This window comes from Aegilops tauschii, chromosome 6, assembly GCF_002575655.3.
Source record: "Aegilops tauschii subsp. strangulata cultivar AL8/78 chromosome 6, Aet v6.0, whole genome shotgun sequence".
NCBI lineage: Eukaryota > Viridiplantae > Streptophyta > Magnoliopsida > Poales > Poaceae > Aegilops > Aegilops tauschii.
Genome location: NC_053040.3, coordinates 179,818,783 through 179,833,416, shown reverse-complemented (window position 1 = coordinate 179,833,416; position 14,634 = coordinate 179,818,783).

Sequence of the window (14,634 nt, the reverse complement as noted above, 5' to 3'; positions counted from 1 at the left end):
ACTCTGCGCTTGGAGGCCCAACACGTGTCTACAAGAATAAAGATCCGTAGTAGTCATCAGCCCTGTTTTCCACCGCTATCCTACCCTGCCACCCATTCTTTGAACGTGTACGGTTTCCTTCTGTGCACTTGATGATGATGTGGTCGTGACCTCCGTGTTCTGCTACATGATCACCAAGTCCGTCCTCACCTCTGTATCCATCCAGATGCAATCGTTGTTAAGCCAGTGCTCGGTGTAGCTTTGGTTACACCAACTCCTTCCACATGTGGGTTCACTTTCGTGCACACCGCCACAACATATTAGATCGTACAAGCGGAGTTTTCGTGAGCTTTGTGTGCTTAAGTATGCATGCATATTATTTTTGTGAATAGCTCTAAAATACGATGTTGCTAGTATGCAATCTTGATTGCCTTGTCTGCTTTTGTTTCATTCGTTTCTTTTGCTTCTTTCTTTGGGCCCTCGGTGTTCTGTTATTACCCCTTATGGAAGTTGCTCATCAACCAACACCGACTCGAAGAATCAGCAAGGAGCTCAAATATTTGGAAGCTCAGCTAGACAGTATGGGATTCTCAGTCGAATGCATTATATTGGGAATACCTGGTCCAAATACAAATGATATCCTGGCTGGATTATCAGTATCACGTCTACCTCAGTGTGCCATTTTCACAGTAATAATGATGAAATCAGTCGAAGACAAGTTGTGTGCAAGAGCAACAGTACAGTTTTCGACAAATCTATGATTCATATACAAGGTTTGATTCTGCTCTGAGTATGATTTTGAAACATGCTATACCCCGGAAGCACGCTAGAATGTGCCATGTCTCCGGTACTCAGCAAGAAGGACAGTCCAACAAATTATGTTCATGCAAGTAGTCAATAGCAAAAATATCAGGGGCACAAATATGTATGGCATTCAACCCGCATATCACAAAAAGAAGCTTCTGGTGTAAGCAACCCAGTCTTCATTCGCAAGCTATCAGAGAAGCTTCCAATCCAAGATTCTTCAATCTTCCTCGCAAGATACGTGCATGACTTTCCGTGCAAGATACTCATGCTTCTTCTGTAGGCTACTTCAAAAGCTTCCGTCATAAAGTACCAATTCTTCCCCAGCAAGTCTTTAAGGGGGGAAGCTCCTGAAGTATGGTACCCATCCTTCCTCAACAAGCTGCCCCGATGAAAGCTTCGAGCACAAGTTATTCAGTCTTCCCCAGCACGATACTCTTGATGGTTTCCAATACAAGCCATCCAATCTTCCTCAGTACGGCACTGGTGCAAGATATTACAAAGTGAATTGGCAGCATATGGCGGTGCATCCCAAGAATCAGACTGCAACAGTTTGATCAGAAGCAAGAACCAGTCAGAACACAAGTCTTCCTCGGGAATCAGATACTTCTATATATACTGTGAGCATGCCGCCAAGTTCATGCAAGTCACTGGTACAATGATGAAATCACAGCAAGAATCCGACAAGATATCCTGTTATGCAAGAGGAATAAATCTAGTATACACCTTAGTGGTTGACACAAGGACTGATAAGCTTTGAAGAAAAACAACATGGGATAACTATTTTGGCAGTGCTTATCAAGGCCAGCTTCCTCACACCCGACAAGGTGATATCGTTAACCTTTGTCACCATCTTGTATGATTGAGGACAACAATGGCTCCGTATTAGCACACGTGAATGATGTGTACTACGAAACTTTATTCTTGTAAACTCATGTTGGGCCTCCAAGCGCAGAGTTTTGTAGGACAGTAGCAATTTTCCCTCAAGTGGATGACCTAAGGTTTATCAATCCGTTAGAGGCGTAGGATGAAGATGGTCTCTCTCAAACAACCCTGCAACCAAATACAAGAAATCTCTTGTGTCCCCAACACACCTAATACAATGGCAAATTGTATAGGTGCACTAGTTCAGCGAACATATGGTGATAAAAGTGTAATATTGATGGTAGAAATACATTTTTATAATCTGAATAAATAAAAATTGCAAGGTAGCAAATAGTAAACGGGCACAAAAACGGTATTGCAATGCTTGAAAATGAGGCCTAGGGTTCGTACTTCCGCTAGTGCAATCTCTCAACAGTGCTAATATAATTGGATCATATAACCACCCCTCAAAGTGCGATGAAGAATCACTCCAAAGTTCCTATCTAGCGGAGAACATACGAAGAAATCGTTTGTAGGGTACGAAACCACCTCGGAGCTATTCTTTCCGATCGATCTATCCAAGAGTTCGTACTAAAATAACACCAAATATTTTCAGATTCATAATACTAAATCCAACACAAAGAACTTCTAAGAGTGCCCCAAGATTTCTATCGGAGAAACAAAAGACGAGAACGTGCATCAACCCGTATGCATAGATTACCCCAATGTCACCGCGGGAATCCGCGAGTTGAGTGCCTAAACACATATCAAGTGAATCAATATGATACCCCATTGTCACCACGAGTATTCACATGCAAGACATATATCAAGTGCTCTCAAATCCATATAAGTATTCAATCCGATAACAAAGAAATCACAAAGGGAAAAACTGAATTCATCACAACAAGATAGAGAGGGGAAAACACCATATGATCCGACTATACTAACAAAGCCCGCGATACATCAATATCGTGAAATCTCAAGAACACGAGAGAGATATTAAACACATAGCTACTGGTACAAACCCTCAGCCCCGAGGGTGGACTACTCCCTCCTCGTCGTGGTGGCCGCCGGGATGATGAAGATGTCCACCGGTGATGATTTCCCCCTCCGGCAGGGTGCCGGAACGGGGTCTAGATTGGTTTTCGGTGGCTACAGATCCCTGCGGCGGCGGACCTTCCGATTAAGGTTAACCTCGATGGTTTTTGGTTATAGGGCAAAGAGGGGGTGCGGGGGGCCACCGAGGTGGGCACAACCCACCTAGGCGCGCCCTGGTTGTTGTGCCCCCTCAGGGCACCCCCAGGTGCTGCTTTGACCCATTGGAAGTGTTCTGGTCCATAAAAAATCCTCAAAAAGTTTCACGGTGTTTGGACTCCGTTTGATATTGATTTCCTGTGATGTAAAAAACATGCAAAAAACAGCAACTCGCACTTGGCACTATGTCAATAGGTTAGTACCAAAAAATGATATAAAATGACTATAAAATGATTATGAATCATCCAAGAATGATAATATAACAGCATGGAACAATAAAAAAATTATAGATACGTTGGAGACGTATTAGTGAACCTGGCATATATCCTATGACCCGACTCATGAACGAGGATACAGTATGATTGTCGGAATATTGCACATGACAGTACCTATGGTTACATGAAGAGTTAAGAGTATATGTGGCCCAGTTCTTTTAGCAAAGGACCCAAAAAAGAAAACAATAATGAAGACGCAAGAGTGACAATACAGGTATGATAATTGTTGCATGACCAACATAGTGCAGATACCCAAGACAATCAAGTTCAGTATCGACCACTATGAATATACATCTAAGGGTTCAACTCATGTTTGGTAAGGACCTCATATCAAGGTAACCTCCTCAGCCAATTGTATATGCTCAGAATTGTCAGTATCGAATATCCAAGTTTGTCATGTCAGACCAAAGGCCAATTCAGTAGTTTGACTCCAACGACAATGTTAAAACATCGCACAACCTACTATTCACATGGATATATACCGATAGAATAAGTAATATAAATGCTGAACAACGGTCTTGAAGCATGTGGCCTCACATATGGGTATCAGTTTAAGGATAGCCTGTAAGGAACTAGATCCTTCTGCCAGAACCACCGTCAGTCAAGTCCGTGGATACTATTGTTATAAGGCCATACTCCTTCATACTAGTCCCGACAGGTGATAGTCAAATCTTTGGTACGGATTTGATACTCAAGATAGTGAAGCTAGCGAATATGATCCAAGAATCCATGCAAAAAGTCAGACTTAGCCAGGGGAAATGGTTATGATTCTGAAAGTGCAACTAATCCCCGGGTGGTTTTGGTAATTCATAACAACATATAGCTCATTGAACTAATATCCATTCAAGCTTAATATTTCAGAAAGTTCAATGAATGGCATGGCATGGACTAGAAATGTGGACCCCTCAAAATGGTAAGGACACATATTGTGTCGGTGTACAAAAGTAGGGGCTCTCCTTTGTACCCCTTTACTTGTGCACGCGCAGTCAGAGCCACGCCTGTGACCACACTCAGCAGGGCATAGGAGGAAAACAGAAGTACAAGGCTACCAGAGCAGCGCTCCAACCAGGGGCGTAGATGACGGAGCGATCAGACAGGCTTCCTCCCGACAAGACCCTTGTCGGGCCGGCCTACACGGCCCCGGCAAGAGCCGTGCCGGGGTAGCTCGCCCAGTGCCAACGTCGCAACCACCCTGGAGCCTGAGAGTTCCGACACCATCGACAACATTGGAACCAAGGCTCGGGAAGTGCCTGCATGGTGGCATGCAGATCTTTGTGAAGACACGGAGCCTACAAATCCTAGATGAGGACGAGAAGACAAGACAACCGCAAGGCTCCTTGCCGAGGATGCCCACGAGACCCCGGCAAGGCACCTTGCTGAAGACACCCGTCAGGTCCTGGCAAGGCTCTTGCCGGGGGTGCTCACAAGGCCCCGGCAAGACCCTTGCCGGGATATACGCAAGACCGCAGCAAGGCCTTGCCGCCCCATCGCCGCCCCAGCTCAGCGGCCAACCCACCAACTGGAGCGGGTACCCACGTGGCAGTATGTGGGTACTAATCCAACTAGCCAAACACCTGCGTGGTGGCATACCGATCTTCGTGAAGACCCTATCACCGCGCCAACTCAGCAGCCTGCCAGCCTACGTGGCGCTGCATGCCTCGTTGGCCTGGACGCATGTCGAAGCAAGGCGGAGCGGCGACGGCCGGGCCGGACCTCGTTACCGCCCCCGATAAAGCAAGTGGACACCTAAGTAGCGCATTTAATGCACTTTGTCCTGTAATGACAGGCGATAAGCTTGTACACTGTATACCTTTCCACCTCCTGTGTGCCACTTTGGCAGCCCCTTTGACTATAAAAGGAGGCATGAGGCGTACGGAAGAAGGATTCGGATCTTTTGGACGACACACGCATCGTAGCTAGTTCAAGAACTCAAGAACACTCAAATATACATCAAAGCAGGACTAGGGTATTACGCATCCTCGCGGCCCGAACCTGGGTAAACGATCCTCGTGCTGGCTTCTAGACCCGCTCTTTGCACAAGCTCGCGCCCGCCAACCGTAGCAAAGGGGATCCAAGTGATCCCATAGGTGTCATTTCCCCCGACATCTTTGGAGCGCCAGGTAGGGGTATGGCGCAATTCTGAAAATCCGGTCTGGCAGTTAGGCTAGTAGTTCTTCATCACCATGGCTCCAAGGAAGAAGACGACTGAACGAGTGGCGTCATTTGTGGATGCAGTAAACGCTCGCGCGGCGATAGAAGAGCTAAGTCATGCGAAACTTTGAGTAATTCCTTTATGTATAAGGTTGTTTTCCTCGGAGATCCTGCTCTTGGTATGAGAAACCTGCACGCGATGGGGACCTTCCGCTATTGGCAACGCCCTTGTTCTGTCTCGAGTCCGCTCAACAGTTCGAGCGGCCGCGTCGAGAGCGGCAGGGTGGCCTTCCCGCCATTGGCAATGCCCTTGTTCTGTTTCGAGTCCGCTCAACAGTTCAAGCGGCTGCGCTGAGAACGGCAAGGTAGGCTTGCTTGGCCGCAAGCACACCTGGCCGGTTGTTGAGGATCCATCCTCAAAACACCGCAACCTGGGTTTACGCGCCGGCAAGCCTATCCAGTTGAGCGTAGGGTGTACATACAAAGAAAGATCAAACAGGAAAATAACATGCATCGTTTCAAAGTACTATAGAGTTATATTACACCAGTTGTTGCTGCGGTTCTAACTAAAGATAAAAATTGTCTTGGTCATGAACCTGCAGCGGCGATGAGAAACGGGGTGCCTAGTCCTGGTGCTGGCCCTCTATCCTCCAAACTCCGTCGACGCGTGTCAGGACCCCAATCCTAACCCACATCGATCTAGCATGTAACACATCATATCACTTTGCGGCCTCACGCACGGTATTCCCACGGGTGCCACCTTACCTGGCCCGGGACCGTTTGCGCCTTTTGGCTCACGTATATGATAGTGTCACTAGCATCCATATGACAGAGAACCCGGGCCGACATGACTAGTCGTGAACCCAAAGTGGCACTAACTTACAGGGACATGCATACATGACCCAGCAACGAACGTGTCGGTCATCAGCGAGTGAATTCGGGTTGTAGCAACTGGGCTAGTAGGACTCCGGGAATCCGGGCTGTAGCAGGCTAGCAGGACTCCGAAAGACATCGCGTGACATTTCCCCGAAGGGACAGACACAGGATCGAAGTAGGACACATGCCGGCCAGTCTAAATGTTCTGGAGCAGTAGCAACTGGGCTAACAGGACTCCGGGAACCCCGGGCTGTAGCACACTACCATGGCTCAGTGGAAGCACTAGACTACATTTCCCCATAAGAGAGGATACCAAGGATAGACAACTAGGTTGTCGGATCCCACACATACCAAGCATTTCAAAATCATACACACAATATGCTCGATATGTGCAAATACAACATGGCATCACAACAAAACTCTACGACTCAAAGTATTTATTCATTAGGCTCCGAGGAGTCAAGTATTACAAACATGGGTCTCATGACCCAACATACAGAGCATACAAGCATCAAGCACATGCGGAAGCTTAACTTGTCTGAGTACAGACAACTACAAATGAAAAAGGCTGAGAAGCCTGACTATCTGCAAGACCCTCCCAAGGGTACAAGATCGTAGCTGAGGTAACAGGCTAAACGTCGAAGTCCACGCGGAACTACTAGTGAGACTGAAGTCTCTCTACAAAACATAAAATAAGCAAATGTGAGTACAAATGTACCCATCAAGACTTACATCAGAACTAGCTACATATGCATCGGTATCAATAAAGGGGGTGGTGGAGTTTGACTGCAGCAAGCCAGCTTTGACTCGGTGGCTATCCTAAACTACGACTGCATGTAAATCTTTTGAGGTGGTGCACACGATTCCACATATTCACCATAGCAATACACCACTATGGATCCGCTTCCGTCCCCTACGAGAAGGCCATCCATAGCACTCACGCTTATCTTACGCGTTTTAGAGTATCCCCTTTCACTTGTCTATGAACTGTACAGGCAACCCAGAAGTCCTTTACCGCGGACGCGGCTATTCGAACAGATGATGTTAACCCTGCAGGGGTGTACTTCTTCACACACGCTCTCGCCACTTACCACCATGTACACATCGTGTATCTCGGTAACCTTCAAGCGGAAGCCTGGCGAGGGAGTCGGCCATGACCTGACTAACCACGCAAGTCTCTAGTCCAGGTTTATCGCCTATTCGGGTTCCATCCGCAAGGAGATCCAGCCGGGGTGTCGCTCACGGCCCCAAACGATGTGTACAGGGTTCCAAGCCCACTAAATGGGCGGCGCTTGGTATACCCGGCCACGGTGCCTAGTTTGTCGAAGCCCACCTGTACCGGGTGCTACTTGGTATACTACTAACACTACTACAAACACCAGAAACTAGTTGCAACTCCTGGACAAAGATCGAGTTGATTAATAAGCCGAGAGGGGTCGAGTTACCGGAACCCAATGTGTGGTAGTAACTGTTCATGGATCACAAACATAGAACTCGGTTCCTGAGGACGGCTGCAATGAGACACCCACCATGTACTCCTACATGGCCTCTCACCGCTACCTTTTACCAAATCGTGTTCACACACTTAGCTCTCAACAGTAGGACATGTTCACCACATTCCAATTCATCCCCGATGGAACAGACCTGACTCAACTCTAAGCAATAGCAGGCATGACAAAAAAGCATGAATGAGTAGGCACATCAGGGCTCAAACAACTCCTACTCATGCTAGTGGGTTTCATCTATTTACTGTGGCAATGACAAGTCATGCAGAGGAAAGGGGTTCAACTACCGCAACATGTAACAGTTGAAACGTTGTTGTCCTAATGCAGTAAAAGAGAGTAGGAGCGAGAGACTGGGATTGTATCGGAATGAACAAGGGGTTTTTGCTTGCCTGGCACTCCTGAAGATGATATAGTTCTTCATCGGTGTCATCAAACTCATCGTTGGAACATCGTCTACCGAGTGGGGACAAATACCGGCAATAGAGAAGAAACACAATCAATGCAATGCAATAGTATGATGCATGAATGTGACATGGCAATATGCTGTTGATTGAGCTAATGCAACTAGCAACAAGTTAAATGGAGTTGGTTTGAATCCAAGATTCAAATTCAAACTCCATATGTGATTATTCAAATGCCATTCATTTGATTTGTCCTAAACAGTAGCCAAAAATTGTTCTAACATGCATGAAAATGACATAAACAGATTCTTTGGATTTTTCTGATCATTTTTCATATATAACTTATTTCCATTGGAGTTACAGATTATTTTCTATGAATTTTTGAAGTTTTAAACATTTTCTGAAATAAATAAATCATTTCTGATTTATTTAAAATCAAAAAGTATTTACAGCGTCAGCGTGACATCATCATGATGTCAGCAGGTCAACGGGGCTAGTCCAGGTCAAACCTGACGTGTGGGGTCCACACGTCAGTGACACAGGGCTTGTTAGTGTAGCTGACAGGTGGGCCCGGTCAACGGCCACGTCAGCAGGGTCAAAGCTGACGCGTGGGGCCACTGGATTAATCTAAACTAAACAGGGAATAAATCCCAGGGTTACTTTGGGCGTGGGGCCCATATGTCAGTGATCTAGGTGGTTAGTTAGTGGCGTCATTAGCCTTAATGATGGTGCCACGTCAGATGCCCCGGTGGTTAGCCGCCGGCGACCAAACAAAGCGGCGGAGGCGCTCGGGATTCGCCGTCCGGCGATCGTTCGACTCGCGGTTTGGCTCTATAGTATTCTGGGCGTGCGCCGCATCCAACGGAGCAGGCCGCTAGGCGAGAGGAGGCCGGAAACAACGGCTACAACGATGGCCGACGGTGGTGGAGCTTGGCCGCGGTGGAAACGGCGGCTACGGTGGCCAAACGAGCACGGGAGCTAGGGGAGAGGAAGAGGAGCTCATAGAGAATCTGGAGGAGGTCTCAGCGGGCTCGGGGACGCGTCGGAGACGGTGAATCGGCGACGGCATCCGGTGGCCGTGGACGGAGAAGAAAGGTCGTGGCGTCTTCTCGGGGTCGTCCGGGCTTGAGTGGGTCGGCGGAGAGGTTCTTGGGACCTGGGCGGAGCTCGGGATCACGACCACGAGGCAAGGGGACGGCGGTGGCTGCGCAGGCAGGGAGCGGCGGCGATGGCAGCGCTCGGGTGCGTGCAAGGGAGGGAGCAGAGGAGGGGGAAAATGAGCGCGGAGAGGTGGGGAGGAACCAGGGGAGCGTGGGCGTCTCCAGGCGCACGATCGAGGATGGGGAAAAGGAGCAGGAGGTGGAAGCAGGAGGTGGTTTATCCTCCTGTGCGCGCGCCACGCCGTCGTCCTTCTGGCAAAGGAAGAAGACGACTGGCGCCTGGGCTCTGGTAGACTGGGCCGACCAGCTACAGCAGCAGGCCACCAGGTGAGTTTCTTCTCTTCCCTTTCCTTTTCTGTCTTTCTATTTCTTTTTGTTTTCTATTTTCTGAATTTTTTTTGATTTGATTTAAAATATCAAATCATTTTAGTAGCTTCTGAAAAGATTTATGTGGCTTGTACTAAATATTCAAAGCCACTCATAGGTTCTCAGGGTTATTGGATTTATATTGTATCCATAGCAAATATAAATCCAGTTCAAATAATTATTGATTTAATTCAAAGTCTCAAAATAATCATTTCTGAGATTCCAAATATATTAGTTTGAGTTTTAGCTCTTGCCAATATTTTGAGAGATTAGCATGAACATTTTCTTGGGCTCATTTGAAAAGATTTTAATGTTGATCATTTTTAAAGGTTTCTGAGGCTTTGAAAATTCCCTCAATTCAACTTTCTTGAAATTAAAAATGATGCATGGATGCTTGATGCAACTAATACACTCATGTATTCTAGGGCTGTGACAACGCGGCTGATGATGGGCGCGATACGCTCTTAGAGCGCCGCGAGGTCCACACCCTCCGGCAAGCTCTCCAGCGCGGCGTCGAAGTCGATGTTGGGGTTCCAATACGCCACCTTGGTGAGGACCTTGGTCAGGGCACCCCGGCAAAGCCTCCGGGCCTTGTTGGCTAGAGAGGACACTCTGTTGGAACGGAGTTGCTTCAGGGCCTCAAGAACGCCCTCGAAGAACAGGGTCAGCTTGGCATTGGGGCTCGCACCCGCCTCAGGGGAATACCTGAATCTCGACATGCCCATGGTGGTCAGCTGCGTGGTGAGCCTCTCCATGATGCCGACGAGGCGGCTGATCCAGAGGTTTTCGCCCTTCACGTAATCCTCGTGGTTGGCGGCATCGTTTCTGCAGCTGCTTCTCCTCCTCCAAGGCCTTGGTCAGGGTCTCTTCCCGGGCCCTGACCTCTGAAAGCGTCCCCTCAAGACCCTCCAGCTTCAGCTTCAGGTCTTTGATGGAGTCATTGGCCTTGGAGAGCAACTCGGCTTTGCCGAGGACAGCGGCCTGCGCCTCCACCAAGGCACCGTTGAGAGTGTCTTTCTCCTTCGCCAGCTCCAGGACCTGTTTCTTCAAGCCATCCCGCTCCACCTCCAGCTCCTTCACTCTGCCGGCATGGACCAGGGCTTGGGCATTAAGCGCCTCCCTATGCCTCTGCTCTAGTTCCTGGGTTTGCAGCACGACGAGCTTCTCGACCTCCTCATCCTTGCCGCGGAGCGTGGCGGCGAGTGCCTCCTCACGAGCGGCAAGGTCCTCCTCCTGGGAGTTCAGCTCGGCCTGGTGCTGATGTCGAGCGGCCTCGTCCTTTGCGGCCTGTTCCCTCGCCACCTCTTGGGCTTTCTCGACATCGGCCTGCATCAGGATGAGCTCCTGTTTGCGCTCAGCCAGCAGATCCTGGGTGACCTTCAGTTCCTCGTGGGCTTGGCGGAACCAGGCCTGCGTCTCGACGACACGTCCCTCGAGATCCGCGTCCGCCTTTTCCACTGCCGCCATCTTGGATTTTTCCTAGTCCAGGCGGGCACGGTGAAGTGCCTGGAGCTTCTGGAAGTTGGTGCTCATGGCCTGAAGCAGCTGCTCCTCTTGGGAACCGCCACTGCCGGCGCTCGGTTCGTCAACGACCCGGAGGCCGGCGGAGGCGAGCGCCTCGTCGTCGAACGCCTCCCCTTTGGTTCGCGCCCTGGTGTTTGCCGTTCCTGGGAGGTGGATGAACAGGTCGTCGCCCACCTTCAAATACTTGCCCGAGCCGGAGGCAACAGACGAGGAAGGTTGGTCGTCAACCACCCCCTCCTCGGCAGCAGCCTGCCCGGTCTCTCCGGCAGGCCCCTTGCCGGCCTCCTCAGCAGCGGCCTTGCCGGTCTCCCCGGAAGGCTCCTTGGCGGCCTCTTCAGTGGCGGTCTTGGCGGCCTCCTCGGCGGCGATCTTGTTGGCCTCCTCGGCCACGGTGTCCCTGGCGACCTCCTCGTTAACGGTGTCGATATCCTCCCGGTCCGCCGAGGAAGGATCTGGATACCGAGAAGAGAGGATGAGACGGGGCCAAGGTCAAGTTTCAAAAAAACAAATAAAGAGAGTGAGGGCGGGAAGCAAACAACTTACCCGCTTCAAGCTGGGAAGAAGTAGCGCCCTCCCCACCAGCATTTGTTGCCGAGGCAGAACCCCCAGCACCCAAGTTCTCCCCCTCCTCCATATAAGTGGGCTCGGTGGTGGATGCCCTTGCCGGGGACGCCCCTCGGGGCGGCGTAGTCGAGAGGGGCGGCGTGTTGGGGGTGGCCCTCAACGCCTCCTCCTGTCGCCGTTCTTCTCCTACGAACCCGGCAAGGTCAGCATCAAGGATTCACACCCCCAATGTTCATCGGTGGAGGAGTGAGTGGTGAGCTTATGCTGGGGGCTGGAGCAGGGGCTGCACCGAGGGCTGCTGTCCGGGCATCTCTCCACCAAAAACGGCGTATGCGAAGTATCCGCCGGGGGCTTGTCACCCATCGAGGCCTTGGCTTTCTTCGACGCCCTCTGGGCCAGCATCTCCACATCCCTGCAAGGATGAAAACAAGTCAAGAAAACTGGCGCGGTCCGAAGGGACGGGGATGATGAAGGGCAAGATGCTTACTCATCCTCCACCTCCTCTTCCGCTGCCTTCCTCTTCCTCCTTGGGCTGAGAGACCCAAGATCGAACACGACCTCCATGTCAACATCTGTGGGAGGAGGGGAAGGGGATAGAGTCCAGCGACGCTTGGACAAAGAAGAGGCGGTCGCTTTCTTCTTCACCACCGCAGCCTTCACCACCTTCTTCGCTGCCGCGGCCCTCGTCAGGCGCACGGACTCCCCTGGACCTCTTGCCGCTGCTCGGTCCTGCCAGGCCGGACCGGCTCGCCAGAGCTGGCCTGCCGCAGGACACGCCTTTTCCCCGTTGCCGGAGGGTCGTCAGCCTCGACCTCTTCCTCGGTCGACTCCTCGACCACTTCTTCGATGAGAGGGGCCCTGGTGCCGGCGCTGCTGGCCTCCCCGGCAGACTCCGCCCATCCAGCAAGCTCCTTCTCCTCCGTGGCCGCCTCGGCCTCGTCCTCCATGTGGCCAGCGCTGCCAGCCTCCCTGGCAAGCGCCGCCTCCGCCGCTCTGGCAGCGATGTAGTCTGGATCCTCCTTGGTGGTGTCCTGGATAAGCAGTGGCTCATCGCGGACGTACCTCTCCGACAAGTTGTCGAAGAACTCCTGCACTTGCTCCGCCTCCGGCTCGACCCAATTTGGGTCAAGGCCGTGCGCGTTGAAGTCCGGCATCATGGCGATGATGTCGGTTTGGCGAGAGTTGTTGCTTAGCGGGACCACTCCTGCCGGCAACCCGAACAGAGGCCCCTTGATGGTCTTGCCGGCCTTCGCGGCCTTGCCGGCTCTCTCAGCCTTGCCATCGTCACCCACATTAAGCTGAAAAAGCCTCTGACAAAAATGGGCGTGCCCCATCACCGTGAAGTTGTGCTTCAAGGCAGGCGAAGCCTCATGATGTCGGCCGCGTTCTTGAAGAGTCAGGCCGGCCTCCCCTTGTTATGCAGTGGGGCGATTTGGCGGTGGATGAAATCAGCCCCAATCATCTCAAGGTTGAGCCCGGCCATGGGGAGGCGATGGATTCTGGTAGTAGCGATCGCGAGCTTCTTGTCGTCGGCGTCGGGGTCGATCCAGTCCTTGCGACAGACTGGCAGGCTCGAACTCGGCTGAACTCCTGCGGATCCTCCTCCTCGATCCATAGCCACCGGCCCCGCCACTCCTCCCACCTCTCCTTCTGGGCTCCCTCCGGATACGTGCCTTTCTCCTAGGTCCGTGGGATCCAGGTGACGCAGCCGGAGATGGCACCCCCTGCCTGGATACAGGGATAGAAGTAGTGGCGGAAGAGTGCCGTGCTGGGAAGCATTCCGGCGAAGCCCTCACAGAGGTGGGCAAAGAAGGCCATGCACGCCACGGCATTCGGCGTGAAATCAAGAAGGTGGAAGCCGTAGGTGTGCATGAGATCATTGAAAAAATCGGAGAAAGGGGGGCAGAGCCCGCAGGAGAAGTAGTCAACGAAGAAAGGATACCGATTCGGGTCGGCCTCAGCAAAATTGGCGGGGATGATGTGCGTGGCCGGATGCCCCGTTGTCTTCGCCCCCCACAGAGGCCTGAAGTAGTCCCTGAGGTGGACCGCATCGACCGTCGAGGGGAAGAGGGCAAGCTGCGTCCAAAGCACCACCAACTCGCTCTCTAGCATTTCCTTCTCCCCGGCGTCCTTGGCCACTCCCTTGCCCTTACTGGTTTTGGGTGCCATGGCGGTCGGGAAAGAGGTGAGGAATCTGGAGCAATACGAGATTGAGGGCAATGGGGGTGCGGCGGCGGCGGATGGAGGCGGGAGTTTCAGCTTTTTCGCTTGAGGAAGAAGGGAGGCGGCGGTTCCAAAATTGGAGAGACGCGGAGGGTAAATGAGCAGCACGCCCGCGGTTTTCCCTTTTTATTGGGGAAGGCGCGGACCGCCTCTTTACCATTTACCATGATGTGATGCATGAGGGTAGCAACCGCCCCACGCACGACCCCCACGTCGCGCATTCAACGCAGGTCGTGGGGAAGCGCAACCAACGAAGAGGTTACCGCAGTAAAACTCCACCCCGCGTGCCCGCGCACCATTCTGGGCCTAGCCCAACAACGCGTCGTGCTTTTGTGTGACCCAGGCCCAGGGGCTCCTGTCGGTGTACAAAAGTAGGGGCTCTCCTTTGTACCCCTTTACTTGTGCACGGGCAGTCAGAGCCACGCCTGTGACCACACTCAGCAGGGGGTAGGAGGAAAACAGAAGTACAAGGCACCAGAGCAGCGCTCCAACTAGGGGCACAGAAGACGGAGCGATCAGACAGGCTTCCTCCCAGCAAGACCCTTGCCGGGGTGGCCTACACGGCCCCGGCAAGAGCCTTACCCGGGCAGCTCGCCCAGTGCCACCATCGACAGCATTGGAACCAAGGCTTGGGAAGTGCCTGCATGGTGGCATGCAGATCTTTGTGAAGACAGAGAGCCTACAAATC